Here is a 12,756-nt window from a genome sequence, read left to right as displayed (position 1 = left end):
TATCAATGGGCACGAATGTACATGAGGCAAGTGTTGGCGCTGATTAACTTCACACGTTCACTGAAGCGGCCAGATTTCTTCCTGTACTTGGCGTCTCTAGAAAATTTGTGCATATACTTCTTCAGCTACAACCGACTAGATTATGCTCAAAACAAGTTGTTAGCCAAAGATATTTCTCAAAAAACGTCTGTTAACTGGATATAAGTGTTCTGGTGGATTTTCTGTACAAGGAATGACAAAAATGCCAGAAAAAATGGTTAATCAAAGTGTTTTATGTGAAAAGATACATACAAAATTGCAAAAAATGGCGGCCATTTTGACTTTCAAAATGGCCGCCAAAGACGCCATTGAAAAAAATGGAACCAACTCAGGTCTTGTTGCCTCGGGTATAAGGATTCCAAAAAACATTGGTTCCACTAGTGTAGCAAATTTTGCACGACAATGACACAACACCATGTACTATTTTGATTAGTGAACCAATTCAGTGACCCAAAATACAAATTCTTCAATTTCAAGGTCATTCGGGTCAAAATTGTCGATGTTATGTGACGCTTACTTTTGACCTTTTGACCAAATTATTAATTTGCCTTCACCATATTCTCATAATAAAGCGTTGTTGAAAATCTGATGACAAAACTCAAATGGTAAATTTAAATTTCAGGTCAATTGGATGATAAATTGATGAATATAGATGGTGCTGACATTTAACCTTTTGATCTTTTCACAAAATGATGAATCGCCTTCTCTGTATTATCATAACTAGGGCATGCCCGTACTATATATATATCTAAAATTATATCCCCCCCCCTATTTACATGAAATGGTTTGGTCCAAAGCGAACGGCTTGCGAGTGGTGACAATCCCCCCCCCTCTATTTACATGCAATGGTTCGGTCCAAAGCGAACGGCTTCCGGAGTTTGGTAAAGAAATCGCCATCGCGTACACAAACGCGCAGGAAAGCGAATGAATCGCAAATTCGTTTTTATTAGTTGTAAAACATAATGCCCAATTATTCAATTAGCGCCAACGTATTTTGGCTGTTTGCAATTTAATCGCAAGGCAAAGTAGAAAGAGAAGAGGGAAAAAAAGAAAAGCCTTGCCTTGCTGCAAACAGCTGCTGCAAACAACAACAACAGGGAAGGCTGCACTGTCCGGAAGTTGGCATATCGCAGTTACGATTATTTTAGTGTTAATGGCCAATTATTCAATTAGCGCCAACGTATTTTGGCTGTTTGCAATTTAATCGCAAGGAAAAGTAGAAAGAGAAGAGGGAAAAAAAGAAAAGCCTTGCATTAACGCATTAACGCTTGCATTGCATTAACGGTTCGGCACACGTGATAGCTCGCTGCTCTCTGATTGGTTGAAGCGTTTTTTGGACATAGCTCGGTAGGTACTTGTCCGATTAATTTCAAACCTTGAAAAGGCACATCCTCGGGTCCCCAGCAATATACCTGGCAAGTTTCAAGTATATCGGACCCGTGGTTGTCGAGAAACAGCGGTCACAGACAAACACACAGACACACAGACACACAGACACACAGACACACAGACAGACACACAGAGATTACTGGAATTATAGATAGATAAAGCTTTCTTCTTTTCTTTTCTTTTCCTTTTTTGTGTACAGGATCAAGGCTCGTGAAAGAGCCAACATTTATCACACACAAAAAAAATCAAACAGACACACAAAACATATAATAAGGGTAGTGGTAGACAAGATTGGGAGAGAAGGGGAAGCACACAAACACAACATTTGAGAGCAGGGAGATCGGGAGATCTGTGGGAGGGCTTGGGGGGAGGAGGCGTGGGTCTCACCACCAAGACTCTCATTCCCAAGTCCTCATTTGCGCCAAAAGCGCATCCTCAGAGTCACACACACAGCATCATTTAATCTAACTATTTCCCTCTAATACTCGTGCTCCCCATCATCCCTTTAAACTAAGCACATCCCTCGTCATTAACATCCACCTAATCTCTCTACGTCCCCACTACTTGTACAATGTCTCTACTTCAATCTTGGTCTCCTATGGTCATCTTTCTAGATCCCTAACAATTATCCTAGCCCGCCCTGGCTAGTTCATACTGCCAAACCCCATAAACTACTGCTCCTCTGCCCCAAAAGTGAGGGATGGTAGATTTACCATCCCTCTACACCGGCTACCATCGCCAACACTATCGCTACCATTTGTCCACTGTACTACGAGCCTCTCGGGGTGGAAATACATTCTCACAGCTCGGCTTCGCAAAGCTGAGCAATGCATGTGGATGGTCAGTCTCCTGTTGGTTGGGTCCGTCCGGCATTTTCGATTCTGGGGAGGAGGCATACTCGGACCGAGGTTCCAGGCGCCATCCCGGCGTGGAGCCTTCCGGTCTCCGGCCCGATGACCCAACCTCCCCTGGCCGGAGCACCGCACCCGCCAGGGGCGAATGTCCGACCTGGCCTTTCTCCCCCGGAATCGTGCCGATCGCCTTGCCCGCGAAGGCGCGGCACCGACCATACAGGGCGGGGCCCGGCCCGAATCGTGCACAGCGCTCCTTGCAAGAGCGCCGCGGCAACGATCCCCGCCGGCTCCCACAGCACACAAAGCACCCCACGCACCGAGGACTCGCGTCGGCTATCCGTCGCCCTAAACGCTGCCCCGGTCTGCGTCGATGCTCGAGTCGCATTCTCACACCCCGCGACCCGTTCTACATGCACACAAGGCGGCGCTCTAGCGCCTCTCATACATTCCATGCATCCTATCACCGCACGCTCTCGTGCACACTCTTCTCTCGCACACTCTGTTACACACGTCTCTTCCACGCACTCCTCTCATGCACTCTCTTCCGTTCCACACTCAGATGCACACCACTCGCTGCTCGCACACTCCATTACACACTTCTCTTGCGCACATCCTGGTGCACTCATTCTACTCGCACACTCCATTGCATCCTCTGTAACTCCCATGGGTGTGCACTCCTGCATACACCCACTCAGCACACACCTACCCATGGGTGTGCAATCTCCCACTGTACACCCAATCACGCGCTCTGGTGTGCAGCCCCGCACACTCGCTCCAACATGCTCTGGTGTGCATCCTTGCACACTCTCTTCATCCATCTCACTCTCTGTAGCGCACTCTGTTCCACACTCCGTTTCACACTCGCGCTCTGGTGCACACTTTTTTCTCACATGTGCGCCATTCACCTTCATACACCTCACCACGGACCTTCCACAAGTGCCCGGGTGACGTCGGGATCCCAAGCGCGCGAAAAATCCTTTTGCGCCAAACACTTTCGCGCCAAACCTTTTCGCGCCATATACAGCCCTGCTGTATATGCTTCGGGATCCTCCTCTCGCCATGCAGCTGCAAACTTTCATTTGGGTTAGGCAGTACGGCATCACGATGTGAGCACAGACTCTGAACAAATTCCATCTCTTTCTTCCGCGATTGCTTTTCTAAGTCTGCCGGCTCCTCAACCCCGATTTCCACAATAATTATTTCATTTTCTCTTTCCTCGACGACCGCCAGCGCTAATAAAATTTTCTCTTCTACTTCGGCGGTCGTCGGCTTTCCCATACCCCGTGTCGCGATTTCTACCCCGGTCCACCCGGCTGTGCTTTGCTCCCCCTCACTTAACCCACGCTTCTCACATCGCGCTACCTCGTCGCATACCACTGTGCCTTTCCCGCTCGACCTGCGGTCAATCTTTCCCAAATTTTTTTATGTGGTCACCCATTTTGTTTTCAAATTTATTTAATTCTTCTTTCAATCCCCCAATTTGATTTCCCATTTTGTTCTCCAAATTATTTAACCCGTCTTTCATCCCTTTCATTTCCCGGGTGGATTTGTCCATTTCCTTTGTAAATAGAGCCATGAATAACTGCATTCCTTCAAACATTGGTACAGCGGGCGCGGCCCCCGTCGCCATGTGTGAGGCACCGCCATTTTGTTCGCCTGCCACCCCTACTGCTGCACCCTCTTCAATGTCCTCTTCCATTTCTTCGAATTGTCCCAATTCTTCCTGGGGGCCTAGGTTAATTCTAACTCCTCCTCATCTACCCCCACCGGCATCCGACCGCCTTGGCTATCCATCGCACGATGTTAATTTAGATGTTACTACAATTTCGGCCGCTCATAATTTTGAGTGCGTTAGGCGCACTTCGGGTCAAATCCCACTCCCCGACACCAATTGTTGCGGCCAATATGCACAATTGGTGCCCAAAATTTGGTCTAAAAAAAATTTAGTCCCAGGTTCCAAATCCCCACTCCTGACTACCAATTGTTGCGGATCTCCAACGTCGGCCTTCCCTTTATCAAGGGGGGATTAATCCCCTTGTCCTTTATCTGACCGACGCGATCCCGGGGCTATCACGTTCCTTCCGGTCAGTGTTAAATAGGGTTGTTGGTCGAATTAGTCCTATTACCTAAGTACTAACACCGGCCGTGAAGCAAGGAAATAACCCCACCCGAACCACGGCGTTAGTGGACATGCCGAGCGAAGCGAGCCGCGATTCCGGCCGTTACCAGGGACTAACCCGAATGGAGCGGTTATAATAAAACGGTCGAATCAGGAAGGACAGGAAGAACAGATTGGTTTATTAACAATTTGTACACAAAGAAGAAGAGGAAGAAAAAGAGCAATGTACAATGAAGAGGAAGAAGCAGATACGCAGGGCAGCCTTATACAGCCTTACTTATTCCCTGGACACGGGCCCGTTCACACTCAGACTCACTCTCAGGCTCACTCACGGGGTTTGTAGATGGTCTGGTTGAGGGTCCAAGGGTCCACAGCTCGTCCGGTCCCCGACTCGTACCGTGCAGATGATGGAAGACAGCAGGCAGCTCTCTGCGTGGTGTAGGCGCAAGGCGGACAGTTGTATATCGGGGAAAGGTCGGTTGGCTGGCGATTATATCGCGTACGCAATAGGTGTACCGGCGCCTTTATACGTGCTCCCGGTATTGCTATGTACCATGCGCCGCTCCCCCAATGATGTTACCAATGGTGCCTTCCCACAAAAGTCCTTCTGCACGCTGCAGTCCTCTGCAATGCGTGCCACGCGCCCGTCCCTTGTAAAGCGCAATCAATCCTTTTTAAGGCTTGTCACCACGCGTCTCTCCTCCTCGTAACTCAACTCACAGAGCTTGTCCTCCTCATAACTCAACTCAACTCTGTTCAAGCATCTCTCCCATCATAACTTGTCGAGCGCCTCTCCCTTCTCAGAACTCGAGCTCTCTCCTCATAACTCAACTCCGATCAAGACTCGTAGCTCAACTCAACTGAGGATCCCGGCTCATAACTGAGGTGGGGGCCTCGCGCGAAGGGTTATATTGCCACGCCCAGCGAACCCTCTGGAATGTCCAGCCACACCCTGTCAGGCGATGTCGCCTCAGACCTGATTGGCTGTTGAGGGCTCACCGGCTCCGCCTTTGACGGCTGCTTGACGTGGCCACACCCCCACCCTTGCGCTCCGCCTCCATTTCGGGCCTTACGTCGTGGCATTTGGGCTGGTTCGAGCGGAAGCCCAAGGGCAGCGAACGCTGCTGGCAAAGGAGGTGTAACATACTGCGCGGGGCCATGGGGTGCAGAATAGATAGCGCTTAATGGCGTCGATTGAAGGGAGGCTGCAAAAATGGACGAACGGGGCCTACACTTATTTGTTCTACACAACGCAGATGCAACTATTGGGAATGGCCTTATCCTAAACACATACTATGAAATAACTAACGTCCTAAGGTGACCTACGTGTTGCTTGTGGCCTAACTATGGGGTGCAACCTTTAACCTTTAATGATGTTACCTGTGTGGGTTCTCAAAACCGCAACAGTATTTATTTTTAAAATCATGCAATTAATACAATGAATAAACACAGATGAATTGTAATTTATTATAAAAATTCTGAAATAAAATGAATAAACATAGATGAATTGTATTTCTTATAAAAATCCCTGGAATAAATACAATGAATAAACACAGATGAATTGTATTTCTTATTAAAAAAAACCCCTGGAATAAATACAATGAATAAACACAGATGAATTGTACTTATCATAAAAATCCTGCAATAAGTGCAACGAATAAACACAGATGAATTTATTTATTATAAAAATCCTGTAATAAAATGAATAAACACAGATGAATTGCATTTATTTCAAATAAAATCCGGTAATAAATAAAATGAATAAACACAGAGGAATTGTATTTCTTACAAATAAAATCCCATAATAAATACAATGAATAAACACACTTGAATTGTATTTATTACAAATAAGTCCTGCAATAAATACAATGAATAAACACACATGAATTTTTTTATTACAAATAAATCCTGCAATAAATACAATGAATAAAGCCAGATGAATATTATTTGTAATAAAAATCATGCAATAAGTACAATGAATAAACCCAGAGGAATTGTATTCATTTCAAATAAAATCCTGTAATAAATAAAATGAATAAACACAGAGGAATTGTATTTATTACAATTAAAATCCTGTAATAAATAAAATGAATAAACACAGATGAATTGTATTTATTTTAAAAATCATGCAATTAATACAATGAATAAACACAGATTAATTTATTTATTATTATAAAAATCCTGTAATAAAATGAATAAACACAGATGAATTGTATTTATTTCAAATAAAATCCTGTAATAAATAAAATGAATAAACACAGAGGAATTGTATTTACTTCAAATAAAATGCTATAATAAATAAAATGAATAAACAAAGATGAATTGTATTTTTTTCAAATAAAATCCTGTAATAAATAAAATGAATAAACACAGAGGAATTGTATTTCTTACAAATAAAATCCTATAATAAATACAATGAATAAACACAGATGAATTTATTCATTATAAAAATCCTGTAATAAAATGAATGAACACAGATGAATTGTATTTATTACAAATAAAATCCTGCAATTAACAAGCATTCTGAGTATTGCGCTGCAATACATGTCCCCAACCAAAGTTCAAAGTGCCATAACTTTGTCAAAAATGATCGAATATGCAAATTTATGCACGGTTGATGCTGGTTTTAAAACTTGATCTGAGGTATGCTGAGACACATGTGTGTCACGCCTCGCCTCGTTGATAAGCCCGCAAGGTCGCTCCGTGGAGCGGCCTGCACGTATTGCACTGTGTGAATTATATAATTACCAATGCACGGTCTGATGTACTAGCGATTCAAGAGATATCCATTTAAAAAATATTTTCGTTTAATTAACGATATCTGCCAAACCACGTGCACTATCACATATTCCAAAAGGACATTTTAGTAGATTGACATGCTGAACAGATCTGTGGTTTCCCCTCGATTGGATCAAAAATGAGGGAGGGGCTCGGTTTTAAAGGTTTATGCTTAAAAACGTCATAACTCTGAAACCATGTGACGCATGACTTCATGCTCGCTGATTTTTTATTCGTCATGGGTATGCGATTATGCCTGCAAAGCCTGGCCTCGATCTGTTCAGCCGTTGCAGAGAAAAAGGGGTTCATTCACGAAAAACAATATGGCGGCCGAACCACGTGACCTGTGACGTCATAATTACCATTAAAATATTCTACAGACCGAGTCCCCCCTACGGTGAAAATTTGATCTCCATCGGTCCTATTATTGCAGAGAAAATCTTTTTTTAAAGGAAATTAAAACTTAAAATGGCACTGAGTTAAGGATCATAAGAATTATCAGAATTCCCAAAGTTCAAAGTGCCATAACTTTGTCAAAAATGATAGAAACGTCGTGAAGTTCGAATTTGATCTGTAACTTATCATGAGGAAACCATGTGCCAAGTTTGAAATCATTAGCATTAAGCGTTTAGAAAAAACGTCCGGAAAACTGTTCTTTGCATGACGGACTGACAGACTGAAGGACTGACAGATGGACAGACGGAGGGACGGCCTGCAAACCTATAGTCCCCTCCGGTGTACACCGGTAGGGGACTAATAAAATGATTAAACACAGAGGAATTGTATTTCTTAGAAATAAAATCCGATAATAAATAAAATGAATAAACACAGATGAATTTATTCATAATAAAAATCCTGTAATAAAATGAATGAACACTATATATATATATATATATATATATATATATATATATATATATATATATATATATATATATATACATACATATATATATATATATATATATATATATATATATATATATATATATATATATATATATATATACACACATATATACAGACTTGGCTTTTAATATGGCATATTTTTTTTGTGGGGGTGAACTTACTTTTCAAGTTGGCGTAGAACCAAAAGTTCATTGGAATTATGTTGAAATTATTCTAGATTTTGTTAATGTGACCTTTAAAAGAAACAAAAACCACATTTGACATTTCGAAGCAAATAAATTGATCTTTGAAAGTGATGCAAACTGATATCGAACTCAATTCACGGACAGTACTGTGTTAAACTTCTGTGCGTTTTCCAGAAGTATATCTTTATTTTGCACATTAGCCAAAAATTTTTTTAACAAAAACAAAAGTTAAATTACAACTGGGATTACGGACAGTAAAATTACAGTTCAGTACGTCGTGTAACCCCCACGAGCATTCAGGAGAGCACGTACACGTTGAGGCATGCTGTTCACGAGATTTGCCAAGGTTTGGACAGGAATCGCTTGCCATGCAGTGACAATAGTCTGCTGCAATTCACGCACAGAGGTAGGCTGCTGGTCCAAGTTGTCGATTTGACGCGTTAATTCTGCCCACAAGTTCTCTATCGGATTCATATCCGGGGACATGGCAGGCCACTCCATATGCTCTACACCACGGTCAGCAAGAAAGTGTTGGATCATGCGAGCATGATGAGGCCGTGCATTGTCATCTTGGAATACAAAGTTTCCTCGAAAGGCTGCACGAACAAATGGAAGCAATGTTTCTTCCAGAATGGCCCTGTGCTTGAACTGGTTCAGGTTTCCATTCAGAACAACCAGCTCAGTTTTGCCCCCTGCATGAAAAGCAGCCCAAACGGTCACCCCGCCACCTCCAGCTTGGACTCTTGGCACTATACAATCTTCGTTGTAGGCTTCATGCACTTGTCTGCGCACTCGGACATGGCCATCTTGACGATAGACCAGAAATCAAGACTTGTCACTGAAGATCACGTGATTCCAGTGTCCTGGCTGCCATTGACGGTGCTCTCTTGCCCACTGCAATTGGCGCTGGTGGTGTTGTCTTGTCAGGCGTGGCTTTCTCAAGGGACGCCTGGCACAATAGCCTGCTTGAACCAGTCGTTGGTTGACTAGCCTTCTGGATACAGGCGCATTTGTCAGTTGCTGCCACTCAGCCCTAAGCCGATTAGTTGACTTGGTACCGCCATTGCAGACAAACCGGTGCAGCTGGCGATCATCCCTCCTTGTGGTTCTGCGGGGACGTCCTGGCCTCGATATTGGAGGAGGGACACCCCTCTGAGGAGGGACATTTCGTTTCGGGATCTTTGACACCTGACCTTGAGTGATGCCGTACTGCCGAGCAATAGCACACTGTTTCATGCCGGAATTTCGTAAAGCCACCACTCCATGACAAACAGCATTGTCGAGTTGACGGACCATCTCCAGAGGAAGCGGCAATAACTTTTGTAGACGTGCAGCAGTTGTTTTCCACTAATACAGAACGCAACAACCCTTATATACCCGATTGTGAAGCCAATCGTCAAATGTACCTGTCCGTACATTTTGTCACGCCACCTGTGATATAATCCTGTTATTGACTTCTTGCTGCGACAGACAATCAGTGACATGGTTCTTTTCACAAAGAAATCACCGAAGCGTAAAAGAAACTCACCAGATTGATATTCTGAGTTCAGAAAGGAAACCCAAGTCAAGAAAAAAAAAATTCCATATTAAATGCCAAGTCTGTATATATATATTGTTGCGGATCTCGGATTACGGCGCTCCCCTTACCGAGGGGGGTTTAATCCCCTCGTCTATTAAGCTGGCCGTCCGAGTCCTCGAAGATATCGCGCTCCTTTGTGGGGTTGAGATTGACCAGGGTGACTGGTCAACGGGTTCCCAGATGCCGTTGCCAACCTCTCCGCAAAGCAGGACGATACTTCTGCTCGAGCCACGGACAAGATGGAAGATTGCCGAGCGGTTTAACAATCCAAAGCTCGAGCCGTTAGCAATAAAACTAAGCCGATTCTGAGCGGTTCTAATCGTGCCACAGGTACTCAATTGGGAAAAGACTAAAGCGACCGGATGAGAGGAAAACCCAAAGAATAAGAAGGGTGAAGGAAGAACAAATATGATTTATTGACTACACCAAAAGAGGAAACGAAAGGCAAGAATATACAAAATAAGGAAATAAAAGGACATAGGGCAACCTTATACACTCTTATGTAACACGCCTAGGACAATACAAACACACTTACCCGAATGGGGTGGTGGTGGTGGGAAGGAAGAGAAGGGTCCAAACAGATGGTTTCAGGCTCCGGGTCTGCCGCGAAGAATGGCAGGCAGATGGTGTCGTTGGCGCGTGACCGGACCTTATAATTATGCGGGGGACTGGGATGCCGCGTACGTAATGTTCGTGCCAACTCTCTCTCGCCCAACGTTCGTCTCAGAGGGTACCCTCGCGCAGGTCGCTCAAACAACATGACAATCAATCGAGTACTCCCCGCGCAGTTCTTTCACAATCAGCATCCCCCGGTGCAGTCCTTAACCAATGGCCTCCCCCGGCGCAGTCCGTACACAATTGATGGCTCCCTGCGCAGTCCGTCAAAGGGCTTCGCGCTCGCGCTGATATGATCGCGTGTTGAAAATCAAGCCGCCTTCATAGGGCTACGCCTACTAACGAGCTCACCTCAGCCTTGGTTGGTCAGCGAGGGCTCACTGCCTCCACCCTCGATGGCCCGTGGGCGAGGGCACACCTCTTGCTGTGGCTCCGCCCCTTCTTTCCTCGAGCCGACCGCATGTTCAATGGCGTTTGGAGCGAGCGCTACGGCAGCGACGATGGCAATAAGATTATGTGAGAGCATTAGGAAGGACAAGCCCCGCCTGTAGGTGCTACTGGCACTTTGGAAAGAGAGAGAAATTGGGGGTAATTGAAGGGGCCTAGGTTATTTGATTAATGCAACGCAGATTCAACTATTGGGAACAGATCCTTAACTAGAACACATACTAATGAGATAACTAAAGAAGAAGCCTATGGTGTCCTACGTGTTGCAAAATGACCTAACTAGGGTGCGACCTTTGACCTTTACACCAAAAATGGGAATATTTACAGGGGATTATTTATAAGGGAATATTACAGATATTTACAAAGTGGAGGGTTCTAAAAACTACAACACTGCACCCTCATTACCTCCAGGGCCGTCCCGGCCCGACAGAACTTTAACTTAGTGTGACACTCAGATGTGGTAACCCTCTACTATTAACTTCACCCTGAGTGCGACATTTTAAAAACAACTAAGTATGTCCCGCCTGCTGCGTTGCATCCTATCTATCAGACTCACGCCCACAGAATAACCGAATCATGGAATTGTCTTCAAAACTACACATTAACGGTGGGGAGCATTATTTACAAAGACACTACTTGGTATTTACAAATGCGAACCCAGGACCTGTCTTTTGGGAAACAAAAAGAAGACCTTTTGAGAAGAGGAAAGGCATACACTGCACTGCACCGATACCACCAGCACCAATAAGCACCAATTTGCAAAAAGCACCAAAGCACCCAAAAGCACCATAGAGAGAATTGCACCACAAATGAAAATGCACAGTCAGCACCATCCAGTGCACAGTTAAACACAATAATCAATGTCAATGTCAATGGCGTCGGACGTCTTCTCAGAACCCAACCAAAGCTTGTGTGCGTTTCCTGGGCAAACTTCCACCACCAGAACCCAACCCAAGCTTGTGTGCGTTTCCTGGACAAACTTCCACCACCAGAACCCAACCCAGGTTTGTGTGCGTTTCCTGGGCAAACTTCCACCACCAGAACCCAACCCAGGTTTGTGTGCGTTTCCTGGGCACACATCCACCACCAGAACCCAACGCAGGTTTCTGTGACTTTCCCGGGCACACTTCCACCATCAGAACCCATCCAAAGTTTGTGTGCGTTTCCCGGGCACTCTTCCACCACCAGAACCCAACCCAAGTTTGTGTGCGTTTCCCGGGCACACTTCCACCACCAGAACCCAACCCAAATTTGTGTGCGTTTCCCAGGCACACTTCCACCACCAGAACCCATCAAAAGTTTGTGTACGTTTCCTGGGCAAACTTCCACCACCAGAACCCAACCCAAGCTTGTGTGCGTTTCCTGGGCAAACTTCCACCACCAGAACCCAACCTAGGTTTGTGTGCGTTTCCTGGGCACACTTCCACCACCAGAACCCAACCCAGGTTTGTGTGCGTTTCCTGGGCACACTTTCACCACCAGAACCCAACCCAAGTTTGTGTGCGTTTCCCAGGCACTCTTCCACTACCAGGATCCAACCCAAGGTTGTGTGCGTTTCCCGGGCACACTTCCACCACCAGAACCCAACCTAAGGTTGTGTGCGTTTCCTGGGCACACTTCCACCACCAGAACCCAACCCAGGTTTGTGTGCGTTTCCTGGGCACACTTTCACCACCAGAACCCAACCCAAGTTTGTGTGCGTTTCCCAGGCACTCTTCCACCACCAGGATCCAACCCAAGGTTGTGTGCGTTTCCCGGGCACACTTCCACCACCAGAACCCAACCTAAGGTTTGTGTGCGTTTCCACCACCAGAACCCTGGGCACACTTGCACCACCAGAAC

Source organism: Myxine glutinosa, chromosome 1 (genome assembly GCF_964187855.1).
Source record: "Myxine glutinosa chromosome 1, kmMyxGlut1.1, whole genome shotgun sequence".
NCBI lineage: Eukaryota > Metazoa > Chordata > Myxini > Myxiniformes > Myxinidae > Myxine > Myxine glutinosa.
This window is presented reverse-complemented; position numbering follows the sequence as displayed.